The sequence below is a fragment of the Corvus kubaryi genome, unplaced genomic scaffold, assembly GCF_017639235.1.
Source record: "Corvus kubaryi isolate FWS band 111438036 unplaced genomic scaffold, C.kubaryi_AGA036_p1.0 37334, whole genome shotgun sequence".
NCBI lineage: Eukaryota > Metazoa > Chordata > Aves > Passeriformes > Corvidae > Corvus > Corvus kubaryi.
Window position 1 is genome coordinate 11,469,034 of NW_024581108.1, and position 22,224 is coordinate 11,491,257.

Consider the following 22,224-nt stretch of genomic DNA (forward strand, 5'->3'; position numbering starts at 1 on the left):
AAATGGGTTAAAATGTCTATTTTAAAGAGTTGAAAAACCATTTTGCTTCTGCAGACTGAGAGGTGATTCCACACTGCAACTGCTCGTTGGGCAGAGGCATATGCCAACCCTTTAGTATGGCTGCCCAAGCAGTAGCCGAGGAAGAGTAGCTTTCACAACTTGGCAGCTTGATGTGGAGATAATCATGTGGATATGGGCCCTGACCTCTGCTAGAACAGATAATAGAACAAAAAAAAGAGGAAGATGGCAAGGAGATACTTGATTTCTTTGGGTAATTGTGACTTGCAGTTTGTTATCACACTTAAGTTGAACTTCAACGGATTTTGGGTTTTTTGTGAATTTTTAGGGAAAATTGATAACATCAGCAGCCACCTATCTCCTATTGCCACTCTCTTGGTTCCTAACACAACTAATAATTCAGACCTGATGGGCTCCTTTTGATCACTTTGGGCCAAGGTGTGGGGTAACAGAAAATGATTGCAAAAGAAGGCAACTGAGAAGAGGCTATTCTGGCCATAGCACTGACCTTTTGTACAGCTGAGAACCCACACCACGGATATTGTGTTGGCTTCTGTATTCCCTCCGCTGCCAAAGACAGTGACTACTTTCACAGATGGCTTGTTCCCTGGGTGCAGAAACCTGCTCACATCAGCCCTTGCATTCACTCCAGCACCAGGGAGAGGTTCCTCCACCTTTGAAAGACCGAAGTGGATACCTCATTAGGCCTTGACTATCCTCAAGCAATCGCTTAAGATTTCTGCCCTATTACTGATCTGCCTTTTTTAGCAGGGGTCGTGGAATGGGCAGTGGCTGTCTTGTCTTCGTTATAATGCATGATTTGAAACTTTTCAATTAAGCTTCAGATCAGGCCACAGTACTGAGACCACTTTAACGAGGGTGAGTAATGACCTTGTGCTGCGCGTGATTTCTGGCACACCATCAGTTTTAATTCTTCTTGATCTTACTGTAACCCTTTGATACTTTGGATCAAGGGTTCTCTTGAAATGCTTTAAGCACATCGTAGGACTTTCAGGGACTGTTCTGACATGGTTTCTATCCTACTTGTCTCAACGTAGCCAGACTGTCACCTGTAAGTTTTCCATATAAATTCAAATTGTCGAAGATTAAAAGGGAGCTGAAAATCTGGCCTGTGTGCGGAACGGGGGAAATCTGGTGTGGGTCCCTAGAGTGAGTGAATCTAAGGAGGATTCTGCTATGAGAGCAAGGTAACCCCTTTGATGTGCCATGCCCAAATACAGAAATGCTATGATTAGAACAGAAAGCTACATTATGCTGGAGTAGTGAATTTAATAAGAACTACTGAGAGAGAGACTTTCAGAAATTTAGACTTCCCAGTTAATACCTGTCTTTACACTACCTATAGGTCAAACTAAAAATCTGTGGTTTTAAACACAGAAAAGACCCTCATCCAGTTAAGCCAGTGATAGAAATCACATTGACATCAGTAAGATAAATGTCTTGCCTTTGAATTAAGGACTATTTGGACCCAGATCCAAATCCAAGCCTTGTAGCTGGAATCAATTTCTAAACAGTCTGTGCATGGACAAAGCAGATCAACTTTGGTATTTTCTAGGTGCTTTCCCAAGTCTGGAAGTCTCATGAACCTGGATTTCCTTCTCTTGTGAGAAGGAACAGCATCTAAATACAAAATTAAACTCAGAAAGATTTTCTAGAAGGCTCCTGATTTCTCCTAGGTTTGTAGGCTCCCCACAGCTGACACAGGACTTCCATGAGCACAAGGCAATGAAACAAATACAGGTTTGGTCATAAAATCCCATAAAATACTTCTCACACAAAGTCATATAAAAGTCATATATAGCTTTCAGATATGAATGTTTCACAACGTCTGGATGCACAAACCCTCAAAAGAGAGTCATTTTCAACAGGAGCAATCGGTTCCTCTTAACAGCTCGAGACCAAACACCAGATGCCCTGAGGTGCCAGACTCAGCATCCATGAGGGACAGAAGCAGCTACAAGCCTCAGCCCCAAACCTTGGGTAGCACCAAGCAACTTACCTATTGAGGAGACAGTGAGAATGCGACTGCAGCCTATGCCTTGCAGGCAGGTATGTGGGAGCCTGTGCTGCCTGGCCCATAGCCCTGCTCTGTCCTGTCAAGGTACCCAGCATGGGGACAATGCTTGCTGGACTTGCCAGAGGGGTGAAGTTTTAGGTAGCTATTGTCATCTGAAGTCTTCTCTTCAGACATCCCAAAAGCTCCTCTCCTGGCTGACAGGGCACACCAGGGCTGTCACCCTGGAGAAGGCTGATTTAAGCCTGGCTGCTGACAGTCTCACAGGCTGCCTACTAACAGAGCAAAGCAATGAGATGTTCCCCTCCTGCCATAGTTTAGACATTTTCACCTTTAAAAGCAATGGACTGAGCTCCTTAAAAACAAAAATTCCCTGTACTTTTTTTTAAAAAATTCTTGAAGCTCTTCTTACATGCGGCATAGTGGGGGGGGGATGGTTATCTGCAAGGGTAGCAGAGAAACCCATGTGTTTTATTGCAGTTGGATGGTACTAACAGGGAAGTGAAAAAGCTTTCAAACTTGCTATCAGTCACTTGATATATGCAGGAGTTGGTTTTTATTGATATGCCTCTAGTCACCAACTGAAATGGTTTGTCTTTCGTTACACCCTTTATAGGAGGCCTTTTTCACTGCACTTGCCTGGTGGCTTCTGCAGAGCTGGTAACATTGAGCAAAACTCATTTCCCAAACCAAGCCTATTGGATAGAATATACATCTTTTTTTCCTGGGATGTAGCAAGCAGAAAACACTCTCATCTGACACTTTCTTGGCTGCAAGGAGAACAGATCAACAGTACCATAAGTATCCTACAAGAGCAGGCATTGAAAAGAGGTGAGGGAATCCAATGGATTTGACTCTAGACAAAATTATCATCGCTGTGTCAGGATTGACTTCTTTATTAGTCTAACAGGGTCACACCTATTAGCATGAAAAAAGGCATTGGTCATTTAACAGAAACCTCTTTACTGTGCACTGGAAACACAAATTCCAGCTCCTGTGACTCTTAACAAAACCGCAGAGAGCAAATCACAGCAGTGTGCTCTATCCCCATCTCAGGTCCTCTAGGCAGCAATTACAGAAAACGTTTCTGTTATCGCCACATTTCAAAGTCAGAGTACGGCGATGCTGATGTGTGGCTCTAAACCCAGTGGAGCTTGATCTATTAAATGCATAAAGGGGTCTGTGTGTCAAAGGAGTCTGGTCTAATCAGGGGACAGAAACCACAAACTTACAAATTCAAAACTGAGATTTCTTCGGCAATTTGACCAACACTTCAGACCACATCCATACATTTTAAATTTCGCACTCTAATAGGAATACATAGCAGTGCTCCTTTCAGAGGTGTTGCATTGATTAATAAGCTTGTCACTAAGGATGGAAATTGCTACATAAGTGTTAAGCACTGTTAACTAATGAAAGACAATTCCATACATTCTGGTGGAATCTAGAGAACTTCAGCAAAAATTATTAGTTTCATTTGCATTTGTACTCTGTCTGACAACGGTGATCAAGCTGGTGAAAGTTATTTCAAATGTTTATGCTCCATGACTGCAGAAAAATTAGAGGGAAAATTCTGGCTCATAAGGCAGAATCGTGCCTGCTGAAAAATCTTTAATTTCTGAAATATATGAAGAGCACAAACAACTTTTTCTCTCATCAAATATGCGCACACCTCAGTGATATTCAGCTTAGTAACTGTGTAAAGAAGGAGCGGTATTGATGAATTTAAAGTACAGAACAACATTCAGCAGGGAAACTGCTAATGCTTTCCATTTCAGTCAAATGTCCTCTTTAAGGGTTCAGGCTTCCTGGCAAACCAGAAAACATCTGTTTTAGGAACTTCTAGCTCTGTTTTTCTGTGATTCACCTTCAATGCCATATCACCAATGTGAAATACTATGGACCACCTGAGACATTACTGGCACATGGCTATGGGCACTGCTTTTGGATTCTCAGGAGTCAAACTATGTTTTTCCTCAAATAAACCAATTGGATGAATCTCTGTACCTCTAGATTGTATCATTCTTCCTGTGAATACTTCCTGTGACAGAGTTTGGGATTAGAAACTACATCTTTAAACTTCCATTTCTATGCCTTTGTCATAAACCCATGGTTTCTCTTGATCGGATTTGTAAACAAACAAACAAAAGCAGTTGAGCAAGACTGGCGGCTTCTGCCTCCAGGACTTCCAGAGAAGAAGTCTGCTGAGTTTGTGAGCTAGTAGATGGTAGGCTGCAAGAGTCTCAAAAACACAGGATACTTCTCTGACACTGGCCTACTCTGTGATGAAGCAAATAATTTTACCTCCAGATCTTTCCCATTTTTGTTTTTCTGGGTCAATGCTGTCTCTTAACTGATGTTGGTACTGCATCTCCCATGAAAATGGGGTTCAAATGGCTCTATGTGCTGTTAGAGTATGGCTTTCTTTCTGTTTTCTTCGTTCTAACCAACCATTTAGATATGGAGAGAGATTCATCTCTCTTTTCATTCCATTTCTATGGAAAGAAAAAAGAAAAAAAAACACTCAACAGGCATAATTTCCTGACTTATTTGTACATGCCCATTTTGTCAAGAGATGTGCTGCACATCTACTGTAAATTGCTGAAAATGTAAGGTAGCTATGAAACACGATGTTCTTGTGCTTACAGCCCTTTGCCTTTAAAAGATCTGTAGCCTAAACAGGCAGCTTTAAGAACTCTCCTGACTCAGTTGTAATCAAGATACCATCTACTCAAATAAGCATTTGTACTCCTAGTGATTTTAGGAGATGAATTACTGATCTTATTACCATAGTGAATACCCTTGAGGCAATGCACAGGCCAACAGAATATTGTTTTCTGCTGGTACAGTACCCATTTTTAGGAGAACTCTAGGAGTATTTCTAGCCATGTGGTAATAATAAAAGATTTGCTTAGACTATATTTGCCAGAAAGTCCTATTTGCAGAAGTGGCTTTTAAATCTTTGACACTGTTCATGGGAAACAGCTTGTCAGCTATGAAAATATTCCTACCAGCTCCTGTATATCAGCCTTACCACTGGGGAAAAGGGATTTTCAGGTGGCATAGCCCACTAGCAAGCCGAGCAACTTTTCAGCTGACATGGTGAGTGGCAGAGTAGCATTACCTGGATAGGCAAAGGTGGTTTTTGCCTGCCAGCAGCACTGCAGCCTGCAGTGCCCTTTGAAGACAGTCCCCTTTCCATGCATAGCTCTGTGTCTGGGCAGGCAGTGGGAGCCAGAGGACAGAGAGTGATGGCGTGTGGGAGGCCTCCAGCTCAAGCACACTCCATTTATTTATCACTGAACCGTCATCTGGTCAACAGGAAAAGTTGATAAAACTGTTACCTTCAGGGCTCTGTTCTCCTTGGGAATAATGAAAAGGTGAAGCTGGTTAAGGTCAGTGCACAGGAGGCCCTATTGAAGGTGGGAGCAGGTTGGCCATGAATTACCGAGCATCATCTGGTATCACAGATAAGCAGAATGGGTAAGAGACTAGGCAGGCTCTACAATAAGGGATGGATTTAATTAACAATTGCACAGAGGGAGCAGACCGTGGCATTCTGGCACAAGGACATCCTACATCTGACAGTTGCTTAAAGAGACAGGGAGCACCCTATTATAAAAAATATATTACTCCTCAATGTATTTTAAAAATTACAAGAGAAACAATAACATATTGTATTACCCCTTCTCTCCAGAGCTGCCTGATTACACCAGCACTGAGCACCACAGGCTCTCTGCAGATATTCTGCACTGGGGCCTATTTAAAAACATCAGTCCAAACTTGGTTGCAAAAGTACAACACTGCTGAAGTTAGGGGGTTGTGCAGATGTAACTAAAGGCAGATGTTGATCCATATTAACTAAACTATTAAACACATCAATCTTACCCAACCATCTGACGCCTTCTCCTACTTCCCAATATTTTGTTTCCCAAAAGTTTATTCAAATTCAGCCAGCTAACAATTTGCAAGCTTCTGGGCAACCCTTTTTTTGTAATTTCTTGCTTTCCACCCCCCCCCCCCCCCGGCCCTCTCCCCCCCCCCCCCCTTTCTCCCTCTCCTCTGAAGTTATTACTTTAATGTTAAATGAATCTTCTAATTATTTTGAAAGTTCAACATGATCATCATTGCACAGTTCTAGCTGTTCCTCTCTTCAGTCAGTAAAAAACAACAACAACAACAAAACACCCATGGAAAGAAGCTGAAACAAACTAGAGTTCAATTCTTATTTCTTTTCACATAAGTGTTAGTAAAACAATTCATTATTGCACAAACTCCTTAACTCATGGGTCCACATTCAAAAAAATGCAGACAACCGACTTTGATGGTCCCAGCTTCAGTCCCAGTGGGTGTTTAACCATGTCAGTGCAGCTTCAGCGGATGGACTCTCCTCCCAGGGAGCCAAGCATGGGACACACCATTGCTAAAATGGACATAAATGGAAAATAGAAAAATACATCCCTGAAACACATCTGCACAAGTAAATCACCTTTTTTCTTCGATCACCTGAATAAAGCACTGCCCAGTCACTGGAAACAATAAATGAGGGGGGGAAATTATTTACTAACCTATCTATAGGAAAAAAGTTTCAGAGATTTCAGAGCTTCCCTGCTAGTAATGCATTTGATTTCCTATGTTACACCAGGTTTGAGACCAATATGACTTACTCTGGACTTTTTCACTGATGACAAGCAAGACCCAACACTGTATCCTTGTCCTTTTCTAAATATATCTGTTTACCAGAGCCCATCCTGTAGAAGTAGATAGCTTTGTCTGAATCATACTTAAAAATCAGTGCTATAAATTATACTCTTAAAAAAAAAAAAAAAAGCCATGGAAAAGGTGTGACTTGAATGCATAAGAATTTTTTGAATGAATAGAGCCCTTAATATTTAGTTTTGCCTAATGAAGTAAGGCATGAATGTAAAAGGATTAGTATTCCCGTAACATTCAATTCACACACACAAAGTGTAATTCATGGAACCTGGCTTTAATTTTTTTACATATAAATAATTAATGCTGCATTTAAAGCATGTTAAAATGTTTCATTTCTTAATCAGCTAATTTGACTGAGAAACAAAGATGCCTTTATTTTCATTTTCCTTGACTAGAGTTACTGTAGTAAAAGGTCCCCTCTAGCTTTTGGCTTTCGACTCTCAAGTTTGCTGCTGCCAATTAGTTTTCTAAAGTCACTGTTTTTCAAAATGTTTCTCACTTTTAAAAAATGTAACTGAATGTCTGCACATCACAGAGTTTCTTGTGTGCAGACACAGGGTGTTAAACATTCTTTGGGTTGACTTGGGTCAGCCTTAAAAAATCTCAGACACTGAAACTTGAGAAGCAGTCGTGTGCTAGTGTTTTCTCCACATCCTGTTAAGTATTAAGTGGTTATTTAAAATAGAGTTGTTATACTCAGCAACTGACTTAAAGTGCTTGATATAGTTTACAAGACGATTAATTAAATGAGAGCATAGCATGTGATGAACATGTATTTCCATAATCATTCACATTGGCCTATAGTTGCCCTTTAATTTTCATACTAATTAAAGTAACACATTGAACTGCAAATTGTAAATGGCTGCATTTCTCAGTAGATGTTAACACTGATGTAAGCTGAATGGCAAATAAAAAACCTCAAGAATTAAGCAGAGTGGTTTTTGACTCTGATCCATTCAAGTTTCCCTACTCATTCCATTACTGGACCATGTCCACATTTTAACAAGACTGCATTTTTCCTGTGTTTTCAGCCCCATATTTTTCTGAGGTACAATGTCTGTATTTTTCTGTATTGTGGTGTCTGGTTAGTTGGTTTCCATCTGATACAATAGCAGTTATTCAGGGTTTGCAGTTACAGATTAGTTTTTTTAAGCGATGGTGGGGCTAAAGTTTGTAATCTGATGGCAGAAAGGAAGATAACCTATTTCACCAGTAGTTTTACTTCTTACTTACATCTCACCCATTATCCTCCTTGGTTCTTGTTCAAATCTTGACACGGCTGACTTGGAACCTGAAATGCAAACTGGAGGGCTGCACTTTCAGGTTGCATCAAGGAAGGGGGAAGTTACTCCCTAGAACATTTACTGGGACTTGGAAAAGAGAAGAAACAGATAGGAACAATTATCCTGTGGCTCACACAGCTGCTGGCACTTCGACTTGACATATGCTCTGATGGGGACCACTGCATCTACCTCAAGCAGTCTCCAGCATGTAATGGAGATATGGTAATTGCTATTGAATGAGAAGTAACCTTGAACTATAGGCATATGAAAGACACCTTTAAAAAAAATCCTTGACAAAAAAACCCTTCTGTCAGGGCCAACAGCTCAAAAATTAACAACTAATCACTCCTTTCAATGTGTCCTCCATCTAATTGCTTCCATGATGAGGTAGGGGTTTTTTTTCCTTTCAGAAATGAGCATTATAAAAGATTTCTTTTTAATTTAAAATGAAAAATTCCTCCACTCCCAGGTGACCTATCCAAGAGAAATAATAATAAGCACTCGATTGCTCAGAGAGCATCAGCTCTCACACGTATTACAAGGCTGAGCGTTCATGCTCTCTTCTACCCCACCCTGCTCCCTTCCCGCAGCGTGTCCTATCTCCAGATCCTAACTTGGCTTGGCCCAAGATGTTACTTGTTAAAATTAACTTTCAGATCAGACTGGAGTCAGTGTACTTGGCAAGGAGGAGAGGAAGCAAGACTGCAAGGGAGGGAGGCAAAGAGGGAAGCTGTAGCCCAAGCAGGGTTTTTGGGATCGGAACAGGCCACAGCAACACTGCAGCAGGACACGGAAGTAAAGCCAAGTTTGCTCCGAGTTTCGTCACAGCCGCCTTGAGCATTATGCTGTCCCCAAGTCCCTTGTTGTGGGCCACAAAGGCTCCCCCTACACCTGCCCTAAGCCCCCTGGGCTGCAGCCAGGCAGGGCTGAGCTGCTGCTCCTGCCTTGGTGGGGGCACCAACGTGACTGTTCCCATGATATGCTTCGTTTCAGCAAAAGTCTTCTGAAGCTCAGCTGTGGCAATGCTGAACAGCCACGCATTGCAAAATGAATGGAGTCACGCTGAGGGAAGACTGATAGACTATGGTAATAATGCAAGACCTTTTTTTCCCCTCATAAACCAAATTTCCCATAGATTTCTGGAAGATTAATTTAGATTTAGGGAGGTTTCAACTGAGATACTGGAAAAAAGACTCTAAATGCAAGGTTGGTTTCTACCTGACCTTAACTACTACATCAGCTACCACTGCTCCAGTACATTTATATATAAAATGTTCAGGCACTTCAGCTTAATTACCTAAGGACTCTACAAAAGAAACGTAAATGCCTTTAAAATGTTTTAATTGCAAATTTAGTCTTTCTGAGAGCTACACAACAGCGGTATCATCCATTGAATAATTAAGCATGTATTTAAAGAAAAAAATTAAATAACTCTCAGCTACATGGACACAGTACTGCTTAAGTAGATGATGCATGTAAACATGTGCACATACAGAATTAAGAAGTAATTTGAGTTTGCTGAATTTTGTTTTTCCTTTGAGACTAATTGGTGTAAATGTAACATTAGATTTATTTTTAAGCTCATTCTCAAACTCTATTGTAAGAAGGAAGGGATTACAGAGGGGAAAAAAAATACTAGAAGAGAAAGCTTGTGAAGCTTTCTGACTCCTGTGGGACAAAAGGACTGCTGTTTCCAAGTGGGGGGTTCAGTGGACTCTTCCACTTGGACACAAATCTCCTCTCCCCCATCTCTCATTCCTCTAACTTTCCTTTGCACTCACCTACTAAATACAGCATGGACTTTCTCCTCCTCTGTTGCACATTGCCTCCGATGGGACCCTGCTGGTGACGTGCAGGTGGGTGGCGCCCATTGCTGGCAGGGCAGTTTGCTGGGCTGGCACTGCAGCCCCAGGGAACCACAGAGCAACACACAATAAAAGCAGGGCTGAGCAGGGCTGCTTCAGCTCAGCACCATGCTGGCCATCCAGCAAGGGTGCTAACATGAAAGCCAAGGGCCTGGGAAGTCTTTTATCTTTCCAGAATCAAACCTTTTTTTTTTTTTTTTTTTTTTTTTTTTTTTTTTTACACAGACTCATGACAGCTGGTTATGATGAGCAAATTAAAACTAATTTAAAAGTTACTCTCGGGCACAATTGTCAGGCTTTCATTCAGGAACTCTCTAAACAAGCACTTAAGTTTAAGCAGGTGCCTAAATCCCACTGAACACAGTAGGATGTATACACCTGTTTTAGTGCTTTCCTGGGCAGGGACAGCCCTCAGCAAGTGGTACGTTCATCCCAGGAGTCCCAAAGTCCAGGTGTCTTATTCTCATCCAGGTTTAATTGCCAGTGCCCAGGCAGCACTGGGATCACACCACCCCTAACCGGATTTTTATTTTAGCACACATCCTGCTGTATTACAAACCTGCCACAGCCCCACAGGCAGCTCTCCTGCTAATGAGCTGCAGCACAGAAATGTGAGCATGAGAGCCATCTAAGAAGGTTCATAGACACAAACTGCGCCTGTGGATAGCAATGCTGCTCTTTCAAGCCATGAATAGCGTATTGAGGCATTCCTTGCAGTTGCAGCTGGGGCTTTTCTTCCTTTTTTATTCTTCTGAAGATCATCATTGCAATCCTGGTACACTAGGGATAGCACCGGGAGCCCCAGCACCAGAAGCCCTCTCCTATCACAGAAGCAGAGTGTGGTGAGGGTACACATTCATGGTAATCTCCTTTTTACAAGATAAAGATGAGCCTGCTCAGTGGCAAAATTAGCATGCTGGGAGCAGCTCTTCTCACTCTAGAGTAGCAAACTGCAGAGCTGGTGGGAGGAGAAGGGAAAGGAAAACAGGAGTCTGGCAATATGACAAGTACTGTGAAGTATTTTTTTGAGCATTAACACTGACCTAGGCAAGACACAAAGTTGAAAAGTAGTAATCATTTTCAATGAAAACCCCACCACATTTCATAAACTTTGAGTCTTGTTACTTAATTGAAAAACAAACCCAGGGTTTTCATTTCTCTTTCTCTTGCTATGCTGGCAAGAGGAGGATGGGAAAGGAAACAGAGAAAGAACGGGTCACCACTAAGCTTTCTAAGGTCTTTCCTTTTGATACTGTGACTTGTTTTAGTTATTTTTTCATTACTTGTTTTCACTAAAGTAGAAGGTCTCCAAGAAAGCATTTGCTTTGGTTAAAATCAAAATTAAATCTGACCTATCACTGAGGGAAAAAAACCAACTGACTCTAAAGAAGACAAACTCTGTATCAGCGTGCTCACATATTAAAGGGGGCACGTGCGAGTCAAATCGCACTGACAGACCAGCACAGGTCAGATCTTTGAAAAAAAAAAAATTTTAACAATCTTTCAGCCCTCTCTTTATTAGACCTTAATTAAATCAATGGGTCAAAGCAACAGAGGGAAAAAATGGTTCAGCTAGGGGACACTAATCAACCCCTTTCAGTGGACTGAAAAATATCTTAAGCAAGAACTAAGCTTTAAATCAACATCTGCTTCATGTAACACATAAATATAGACATTATTGCTTAAGAAAAAAGCAATTTTTATTTGCAAGACCTTTTCTTGAAAATAAAAAACATTTATAAAAGAAAATATTGCTAATAATCACTAGGTAGATCAGTGAGCATGCTTGAATGAGGACAACCAGGCAAATTGTTTGGGGTTTGGTTGAACAGCATCCTCACACACGCTGTGAATTTTAGAAAGTCCAGTGCTAACTGAGCATCAGCTCCCGAGTTGTTGGTTGGTGCTCTTTCAATCAGACGATGACATGGCTGTGTTGACCATCAGACCTGTGAGTGAACCACTTAACTCGATTAACACCAAGTCTGGACTTGCCCTTTTTTTGTCTCCACAAATTTTGGCTAGAAACCTGAACATTCCCTAAGACCCCACGCATATGCAGGACAGAAGGGACGAATCAATGCAATTACATCAATGCAACCTCAGTAGCATTAGGAAAACAAAAAGGCTTCATCCCTGTGACTGAGAGTGGCATTTGAGCCACCATGACCAACATGACTGACAGAGTGAATGTTGGCAATACTCAGCAACAGACTCTTGTCCCCAAACTAGCATGTAAACCCCCTGCAAGAGCTCTACTGCAAACAGACAATGCAGAGAACATACGGAAAGAAAATCGCTAAGATGAGCATCCTGCCTTGAAGACATAAATAGGATATTCAGCACAAAACCACCTTTCCTGATCTTCACAGCATATGTACAGTGTTCTTGAACTGCAGGAGCCAAGCCAAGCGGCGAGAGTGAGCCAGCATGCAGCATGGCTGTAACCCTCTGTCCCAGCACAAGCCAGGGGAAGGAAACATGACTCAAGATCCAGAGGTTTTTCCCCTGCTCCTAGCTGGGGAAGCTGACTTTCCGTGTGCCTGGGTATCACTATCCCTCTGGCTTCTCTGCCGGAGTGCGAGGGGTAGCGATCTCTAAAAGGCGTCTCCAAAGCACAGCCGCTCAGCAGGATCAGCTATATCCATTCACACACGCGTGCACGCACAAACGCACGGACAGCTTCAGTAATATGGTCGGCGGCAAAGAGGTGGGAAGGTTCTTTGCACAGATTTCCATGGGACCTCCTTATCGCTTCCACACCGCGAAGCGTTCTAGAGGCAAAGACCCAGAACAATGGAGAACTCAGGCTTCAGTAGGGGGGTGGGGCTAGCAGCAGAAACCAATGGTGTGAGGGCACGGGGGCGGTACAAAGGCGGCACGAGGGAATGGGGACCCATGGGGGAGCTCTGGGGGAGTGGCGAGGGGCAGAGGCCAATGGGGGCAACCTGGAGTGCAGAACTTTCTATGGCATGGAACATATAAGGTAGCAAGGAGGCGGAGCAGCCAACAGCCAACCGGGGAAGCAGAACTGGGGTAGATTACCATAACAGAATGAAGCATGGTCCGAGAGGCTTCTTTTCCCACCGTGTCTGCTAAGTCTCTGGCACCAGGGACTGTCTTGTCGAGAACTCTCTCTGTCCCTTGTACCACAGGCTAACTGGCCACCATACCTGGGCTGTGGGTGGGAGTGAGGAACACCTCCCTCGTTCTCCTCCCTCTGCTAGGTTTTGTGCGCATCAGGTCATCTTGAATACATTTCTTGTGGGGGTCTAGGAAGCTTCTGTTACGGTTCTACAAAACACAAGATAGATTTTGCCATCTTGATCTATGCTGCATTAAGAGATAATCTTATATCCTAAAGATGAAGTAGTAATTTTTAACTAAAGTACAGCAATCAGCAGTGAACAAAGTCTGATTTGCAAAACTTCCCTATTAAATAACATGTAATACTTCAAATTAGCTTAAAATTACAAATCTGCTGGTTCTGATTTTATTGGTCATAGCTGAGTAGGTAACATTACTAAGGGAATCACTTTTTACCTGAAGAGCATTTGGAGCCACATTCCATGTGCCATTTAGCCAAGGAGAGTGGTGATCTCTCCAAACACAGCTGGCTCTGTGCAGTTTTCATGACAGGCTGCATCCAAGAAATACCACCACATTGCTGTATAATATCTTGCTTATTATAAAAATAATTATTCGTCTCTACTGCTTAAAGCACTGCTGCATGAGAAAGTTAATATTTCCAAGGCACTGGGTGGAATACCTTTCCCAGAAAACATGCTCTCAACAGGAAACCCAAACACAGTGCTAGAGAGTTATCTTACCCAGATTTAAATAATTAAATCCAAAATTCTCAAACCGCTTGCTGTTTCAAATTTATTTTTTTAATAACATGCTTGTTTCAGCAACACACTGGATTAGGTTTTCATTTATTCAAAATTTAAGGTCTGTCCCACTCTGAGTGTTATTTTAAGTATTTAGGGGAATTTTTGTGCTTGTGAAAACGAAGAGATTGTTGCATTATAAATTCATTTCCTCTCTTATTGCACAGGCCATGCACAGTGCAGCTGTGAAAGCGCTGTAAGAGCCCCAGCAATGTCCTCAAGCTCAACGTAGATGGCCAAGGCTTTGTTTTTGCACAAAGAGGAGCTGGTCCTTTCTTATGTCATCAGCTACAGGTACTTCCTAAACAACATTACTGACTCTGGGCAGCCGTGCTGAGCAAAGAGAAGGCATCCAGTGACAGTGATGACTATCCACATGCCCTGTGGGCCAGCTGCCAAGAGCCATTTTCGTGCGAGACTTGCAAGAGGGGTTGAGGCCAGTGTCCACAGGCCTGCACCAAGCAGCAAGCAGTGCAAGCAGCTCCTGTAGCAGGTGTTACCTCCTAAGGAAGGGCTTGGCAGCAGTTGCCACCCGCACCAGCAATTTTACAAACAAGCAAGTTTCTTATGTGTTCTTCATCACCTCCAGGCATTCATATTCTTTTTAAGTACAGAAACATTAATTAGGTTTTGACCACAGACCCCAGATTTGACTTACCCTGACAGGGTTTCTATTAGTGTAATCTGTAGGGGAATTCACTGTTTTAACATCTGTGTGCCTAAGGCCTATCTCACATTTACTGCCGCTGCCTGAAAAGCCTCTCTTGTACGGCTGTGTGTTTCTTCATGCTCCCAATTTCACAGAAGTCATTTCAGCACCAAACGGTAATTAGCAAAGGGATGGGCCTCGGCTGACATGAATGCAATTTATTGTTTTCCACAAGGCCCTGAACAGAGCAAACAAAGAACACAGTCTTGCTGTCTGGCATTTTATTAACTTGTATTGTGTGATGTACCTTACTGAAGGGAGATCTTCCACTAAATGCAGCAGCGAGGAACCAGTAACATGCGTGCTTTTGAAGAATATTAATTTCTGTTCAATTAGGCAAGTTTTGCAGGACCTCAGCTTCTAAAATAGGACAGCCACTTTTATAATTATCTTCTGTATTAACTTTATCACCCCCCGACTTTTTACATAAATGCAACCTTTCATCTTTAAAATGCCAACACTTCTTCAATTTTGGCAACCGTACAGCATTGCTAATTATTTGCTCATTATGTGTGGTTAACTGATGAATCATTAATAAATGAATGAATGGCTAATATATTTTTATGGTAATTGGAGATATAACTGATTGCAGACTTCCTTTGCTTCTCAGAACTGCCCTGAATGAGCAGTAGCTGCTTAATTGTTTACAGATGATATTTATGCCACTGACTAGCTCTTCCTATAGTGGTGCTGTCTGAGAGGTGAGCCCTCCCTGGGCCCCACGGTGGCCGTGGTGGGGCTATGCTCTCCCTTCCCCACAGGCGCAGCAGATGGGCAGGTGCAAACATTTCAGACAGGTTTCCCACCAGCTCCCCACAATGGCTGGGGGCAGGACTACTGACACCATCACAGTTGTTGTCGGCATTTCCCAGTAACACCAGAGCCTGAAATGGAAATGATACCTTTCTGCAAGCATTCTCCCGCAGTCTGGGTGTCTGCAGTGAACACCACAGATACGAAAGGGAAATCAGGCTCCAGTGACATTTTGTTTTAACTCCATACTGTGCATTACAGTAAATGGCTTACACAACCTCATGCTGCCAGTGCACAGTTAATGAATTCAGGGATAATTGCAGGGTTGATTTCTTCCTTTCTGGTTTTTTTTTCCTTTTTTTAATAACCTATCTTTCCATAAATCATTCTATAGGGTACACAGTTCCAAAACACATAATTTAAATCTGCTTGACAATTCAAAGCAAAAAGAAAACATAGTAAGATGGCCAAACAAGGCTCCTTTAGCTATGCACACACATCCTGAAGATCGAGTTAAAAATGCAAAGGAGATTACCAATTCTTAATTATAATTATTTAACCAGGTGGGTAGTTTCTCTAATGAACATTTCTATGAAAACAGAATAACTAATGATGGTCTTAAAGAAGTCTTTGTCTTCCCATGTACTAATGATCACATTTATAAATATGCAGGAAGGCCTCCATGTACATTACTAATGATAAGTAATTAAGCACCAGGCGTCAAAAGCTATAGAAAAGGGTCAGGGTAATGCAAGAGAAAATTAAAAATGCAATAAAATAAGTTGTGGAGCAAAATTAAATTCTGGCTTGTGCAGACCTGGCTATAAAGAAATCTTTTCCCTTTCAGTATAAACCACGGCTGCTGTGGGGTATCCAAACAAAATCTTCTAAGCACTTTCATTAGATTTTACTTGCCTCTGTGCTTGTACTCATATTAAAACCAAGTGAACCACCAGCCATTTAAAACAGACGCTATATTCAGTAAAGCTGCAGTTTCTCTCAATGTTTATGAGAAATCACTGTGGCTGAGATTATGGCTATCACCAGCCTCCTCAGAAGCATTTCAAAACTTCTGATGAAAGAAAACAGGGACATGTTAAAATTGAAACCTGGTTTTGTGATTATTTTTTTAATCTGGAGGTCAACTCATGAAGGGCCTGCGATTCGATCCCTGTCAGGGTTGCCACCAAGAAGACTCAGACCCAGGAGGCGCAGAGGGCTGGCCCCAGCCCACACCTTCAGTTCAGCTGCTGAACCCACACCACAGACCATCGCAAAGTATTAAAGGCCGTTTCCAAATTAAATGAACTGGCTTGTCTTTGGTAGTAAAGACATGCTTTTCTCTCTAAATGAAAACTGTTGAATTAGGTAACACTGACACTCTTTCCTGGAGGCTCAGCACAGGGCTGTGGGAGCCCGGAGGTCCCTTGCTCCTGCTGGCTGCTGCAGGGCCCCTCGCTGGCCTCCCACCAGCATCTCACACCACAGACCCACACCATGGCTAATGCCCGCATACCAAAATCCCATTTTCTGTTGCTGCAGTTCAGGGTTCAGCCTGGGTCTGAAGGGAATAATGTACTATTATTATTACATGTCACTGAAAGCAGGATTAAACTTGTTTGTAAAATTATGTGAGGAAGCATTAAAAAGTAGAGAGAGGGAGTGACAGAGTAGGGGGACACAAACTCTGAGTTTGTGGGGGTCTCTCGACTGAGCATCTCACAGAATGGTGTTTCAGTAGCTGATGGAGCCCTGCTGCGCTGCAGGGCCATGGCCTGCCTCAGGGCAGCAAATACACAAGACTTCTTGGCCTGATCTCAAGTTTTACCAACAGGTTAGATTAAAGCGTATGCAGTCGTTGTATTTAGAGATTGTGTACATTGTGGCATTAATTGCAAATAATGCTGTGGCATTTTTTTCAGGTGAAAGCAGTGACTGTCCCACATTTCTAGCCTTTCAGGACTTCTTCTTGAGAATGATCTTAACATTTACTTCCAAAATGACCTTCCTTGCCTCAGGTTGGGTATTTCAACCACCACCTTTAGCCTGGCTGCGGCCCTGGCTCTCACACGAAGCACCAGGAGAGCAAGCCCCGCCGGGCCAGGCGACACCCGCTGACAAGGCAGCATGGTTTCCACTTTTATGGGCCGTGCAGCCAGCCTGCCTGCTTGAGCTGTTTCATTTTGTCTGCAGCCGAAACTCAAATAACCTGGAGTAAAGCTGTGACAGTGAGACACTGCGGTGCAAGTGAGCGCACTTGGCCCTGAGAGTGGAGCGCATGCTGCTGAATGGCGGCGGGCGGCCAAGCCCCACCTGGGGCTGAGGCCCAAATTCACCCTCCAAGGGTAACTTTTTCTGCAAAATAGCTAAGGGGACATCTCTGAAGGAGACAGTCTCAGGGAGCTCAGGACTGCCACCTTGTCCCTTTGGTTGGTGAGCCCATGCCTGGGGCCGCACTCACTCTCTGGATGCTGTGTGGTCCCAGCTGGCTCCACATGCCTGGGACAGCCCAGAAGGGACAGCCCGGAAGGGACAGCCCGCGCCACTGCAGTGCTGCTGCCATGGTCAGGGTCTGGGGGACAGGGGACAAGTGTCTGTGTTGCTGCTTGCAACCACTAAAATACAAGAGGGGTAGGAAAAGCAGGTATTGGGTTACAGTTATCTTCAATTAAAAAACTGTTTATCTTTGAAAATACGTATCTGTTACTGACAAGCTCTGAAAACCACCACTCCAAGTCTGTCAGTAAAACCAAATGTTAAATGGAAAATATTTGCCAGGATTTAAAATTAGACCTACACATTACTTACAGATGTTTCAATGAAAAACACTTGAAACTCAACCACATAGAGTAATAAACCCCACAATGGTGTATTTTTTTTATACTCCAAGTTAATTTTTATTGTATAAGTAGCCATACGAAGAAGCCATTGCATACTGCTTAAATTAAATGTGGAGGAATGAAATCAGCAGTATCCCTTTACAGCATATGGTCCAGCAAATCAAATTATAAAGCTTTCCACATCTCATTAACTGCAATGAGTACAGTGAGATTTCTAATAAGTCACTTCTTTTTCATGTGAGAGGTGAGCAGTGACTTATTGTAACTATTCTCACAGGATGACCCTTGTGCTGAAATTAAGAACTAATCTAAAATGGGAAAGGTCATTTGGTCAAGTCTGATCATAACATTTCCTCGTTATTGTTTTAGTTGGCATTGAAGCACATGCTTTCCCAGTGCATCAGCTGAAAAATGCCTTTGATAATTTCACTGACAGTGAGTAACCCACACACTGCCATTTAATGAGTTTGGGCTGGATTAGCTGACAATAAAGAATACAGTATAAATGCTTTTATAGAATGAGTTTTTCAGCAGGAAAATTTCATGCAGGCATACTTAACTAATTTATTTGCATTTACCACTGAGATGTCAGCCCAAGTACCACTCTGGTGAAAACTTCTGGTCCCCAGTTAGACAGCAGCCTCACCAATCTCTGCCTCTCCTTGGAAGGAACCTGCTCCATGCCCCCCCGTTCTTGGGCAACCTGTAGCCACAGCTTCGGTTGCAGCAGGCATGCCAAGGAGAGAACCGCATTCAAAGGTTCACTTCCTCCTCTGCACAGAAAATCAAATCAACATACAATTGCTCATCATGTGGCTTTGCTTTATATGGATTCCTGATTTAGTGGCAGATCTGATTCAGGAACTGAGGCATTCCTGGCTCCCTGTCCCGGGCTCAAATCTCTAACCTGAATCCAATCTCCCTTCCGCCATCAGCCTGAAATTGTTTGCTAGAGGATATGTTGACCATAAAAATACAGTACAGTGCACAATGGGAGAAACATCTCAAGACAGTGGAAAAGAGAAAGCTCAGCCAGGCCAGCTGAAACACTTGGGAGGAAAATCAACAGGCTGTTTTTAGCAATTACAAAGTTGTTGGCTGATCTGATGTAGCTGGGCAGGAAATTCCATAGTTTTTGGAAACCATTGACAAAAATGTTCTGGCAGTTCTATTCTCCATTTTATACTTCAGGAAGAGTTAATACACTGTGCCCAAGAAGTTCAGCATGCAAAGCAAAATGGGAGAAAGCTTTTCAGCTAAATATGGAGATACATTGTCTTCCACAGTAGCAGAAAAATCCTGTGACTTACTTGAAACCTCCTGATGAACCATTGTAATGACTGGGCAGTAGTGAGAATGTGATCATTCCTGCCAGGACGTTTCACTTGGTTATTAACCTCATGGAAAATTCTGGAGGACTGTAAACCAATCCTCAAAGGATGGATTTCTTATTTGCTCTAAAAACACTGCCTTACTTTTTTTGCAGCCACTACTGAGAATTATGAAACCTAGCTACTGTTTAGATTAATTTAATTTCCCCTTAATGTTCATTAAATACTGAGTTGTTAGTTTAGGGCACCTCAAGACGAGTCGTTAGAGCTAATTTTTGGAAAAAGTAGGAAAAAGTAGAGTGCAAAACCAGCGTGCAGGGGATGTTCACATCATTTCCTTTGGGCTATTTTAAGCATCTAGCAATAAATCAGTTCAGAAGACCTGATATCCTCCAGCCCATGAGTGGGGACCAGCAGGCACCTGCACCCATCCCAAGCCCCAAGATGAGGGGGACAAGGTCTCTGAGCACTTCCATCAGATGGCAGCCAGCCATGGGCTTGCCTTCAGTGGGAGCTAAGCCTGGGATCAGTGGCAGTGAGGAGGAGAACAGGAGAGGAGGAAGCGCACCATGTGGCTGTCTGATCCCGCTGCCACACAGGCACACTGTGAGGCACCAGTTCCACTGTCAGCTTGTGCTTCCCATGTCCCCTCTGCAACAGCCAAGCCTGCTCTTACCCTGCTTCCCAAAACATTTGGTGGGTTGGATGGTATTTTTTTTTCAATTGCATATGAAAATTCAGAGGGTGGGGAAACCTTAAAAACACAAGTTGGAACGGTGACACTCAGACTGCAGAATGCTTGAAATAACAATTTTTTTTGGCAAACATGGACAACTTTCACATCTCACTAGAATTAACTTTTGACCTCCAGACCTCAGAGAGTCGGAGTTTCAAAAAATGCAGCTTTGCACAATGTGCACTGAATTACTGCAGTTCTCACATGCATACAATTGGGTAATTATTTATGCAAAAGTTTAAATTAAGGCCGGAACAGTCAATGTACTTCAAAATAGTCTGAGTTTAAAAAGTGTGAGTTGTTTTGTTACTGTGAGTTAAGCTGAATGCAACAAAGCATTTACCAAATAAAAGCTCTGCCTGTTCCTTTGTGTAATGATTACATTGTCCAAAGTACAGTCCTTTGGCACCCCCAGTTATACACCACTGCCTTTAGCATCTGCTGAAGATCCACTGCAGAAGGAGGACAGCACATTATGGCACAGTTGCAGGGCCTTCAGTGAAAAAGGATCTCATTTAAGAGGTCATTTGCAACTCTCCAGTGGATTCATCTGATGCTCTTGATAGTGCCTAGTTACTACATTTATCTAACCACATATTGACATTCTGGGTATATGGGAAAAACCTGGGAAAAGCCAAAGTGATGATACACTTAAGCACAGAACCCTGCAGCTGTTCTGGAGGGATTAATTTTCAAAACATGGGGCAAGCCCTTAGTAAACTTGTAATTACTTCTTTGAGGACTTGGACAGGCTGGTCTGCATGAAGGTTCAGGGTGTATGGTGCAGACGCGAGGTCACCCTCCCAGGCTCATTAGAGCCACGACTAAGCAAAGCTATCACTTTTCAAACACCAAATGGGGGCAATTGCTATCAGCATTTTCATGCATGTTTTACTTTAAATAGTTGCTACTTGCTCATCCTTCCCATAGCTGAAAATTACCTACATACCTAAATGCATACACTTGTTATGTGCCTGCATACATTTATTTAAAATAGCTTATGCATATATAACACAGAGACACAAAAGTTCTCTGATGCTTGCTCCTGGAGGGGTAATAACACAGAAATATTTAAGATGATTCAACAGTGGACGGCTCAGCAGATGTATCCAGCATGGTGCAAGACATTAACATCTGCTGACTCATCATCGCAGTTAATTCGTGGCTGGCTCATGTTCCCGTCATCTCAGCAGCAATTTAGTACTTGGTGAATTTTCTCTCATCAGGAGTAAATGTTATCACAGACTTGTGATTATGTGCTATTTGAAACTGGTAGAGCTAAAGCCATGTGTGATAATAAAAGGTAATTGTTTACCTTTGAAATTGATATCTGTGGCCTTCGTGGCACTCTGCAGGAAATTGGGGCAGTCCATGACCGCTTGGGCAGTGAGGCTGCGGCTGACACCCCTCTCCAGGGCATGAAAATGAGGTGGGTGCACATGCAGAAGTTGAAACAAGCTAGTGGCACTTTTATAGACTTCCCCTACTGAGTGAAGCTGAACACACTAAAGAATTCAGTCAGGGAAAGGTTCCCCTTTTATTCAATGTTAATGACATTGCTGGCTAGAGTCAAGTAATTGAATGTTCTTCCAGTGGAAGGATGAGCGATGCAATACCAGCTATGCACCCATAAGCACACCTGAGCATAGGCACAAGTGTCAGACACAATGGAAAGTGGGGGAGTGTGTCAGCATGGGGGTGCCCAGTGGCTTGAGGCCAGCCCTCAGCCAGCAGCACAGCCACCTGCGTGGGGCCCAGCCACACTCCCTGCGAGCAATGCCTCAACACCAGAGGCCACCGTGTCCTGGGACACGGCACAGCCACCATCACTTCCACGTCTGGAACTGATGCATGTCAGCTGAGGGATACCCTGCAGAAGATAGCATTTTGGGTGCTTTGGGGGCAATTTTTCCTTCAGCAGGCAGAAGCTGGGGTACAATTTCATGCCATCCTTAGGAAGTAGATCCATCAGTGCCCAAACCTGGCTCCACAGTTACTGGCCTGGCTGCAGACAGACAAAAACTGTATTTACCACGAATTCCCTAATC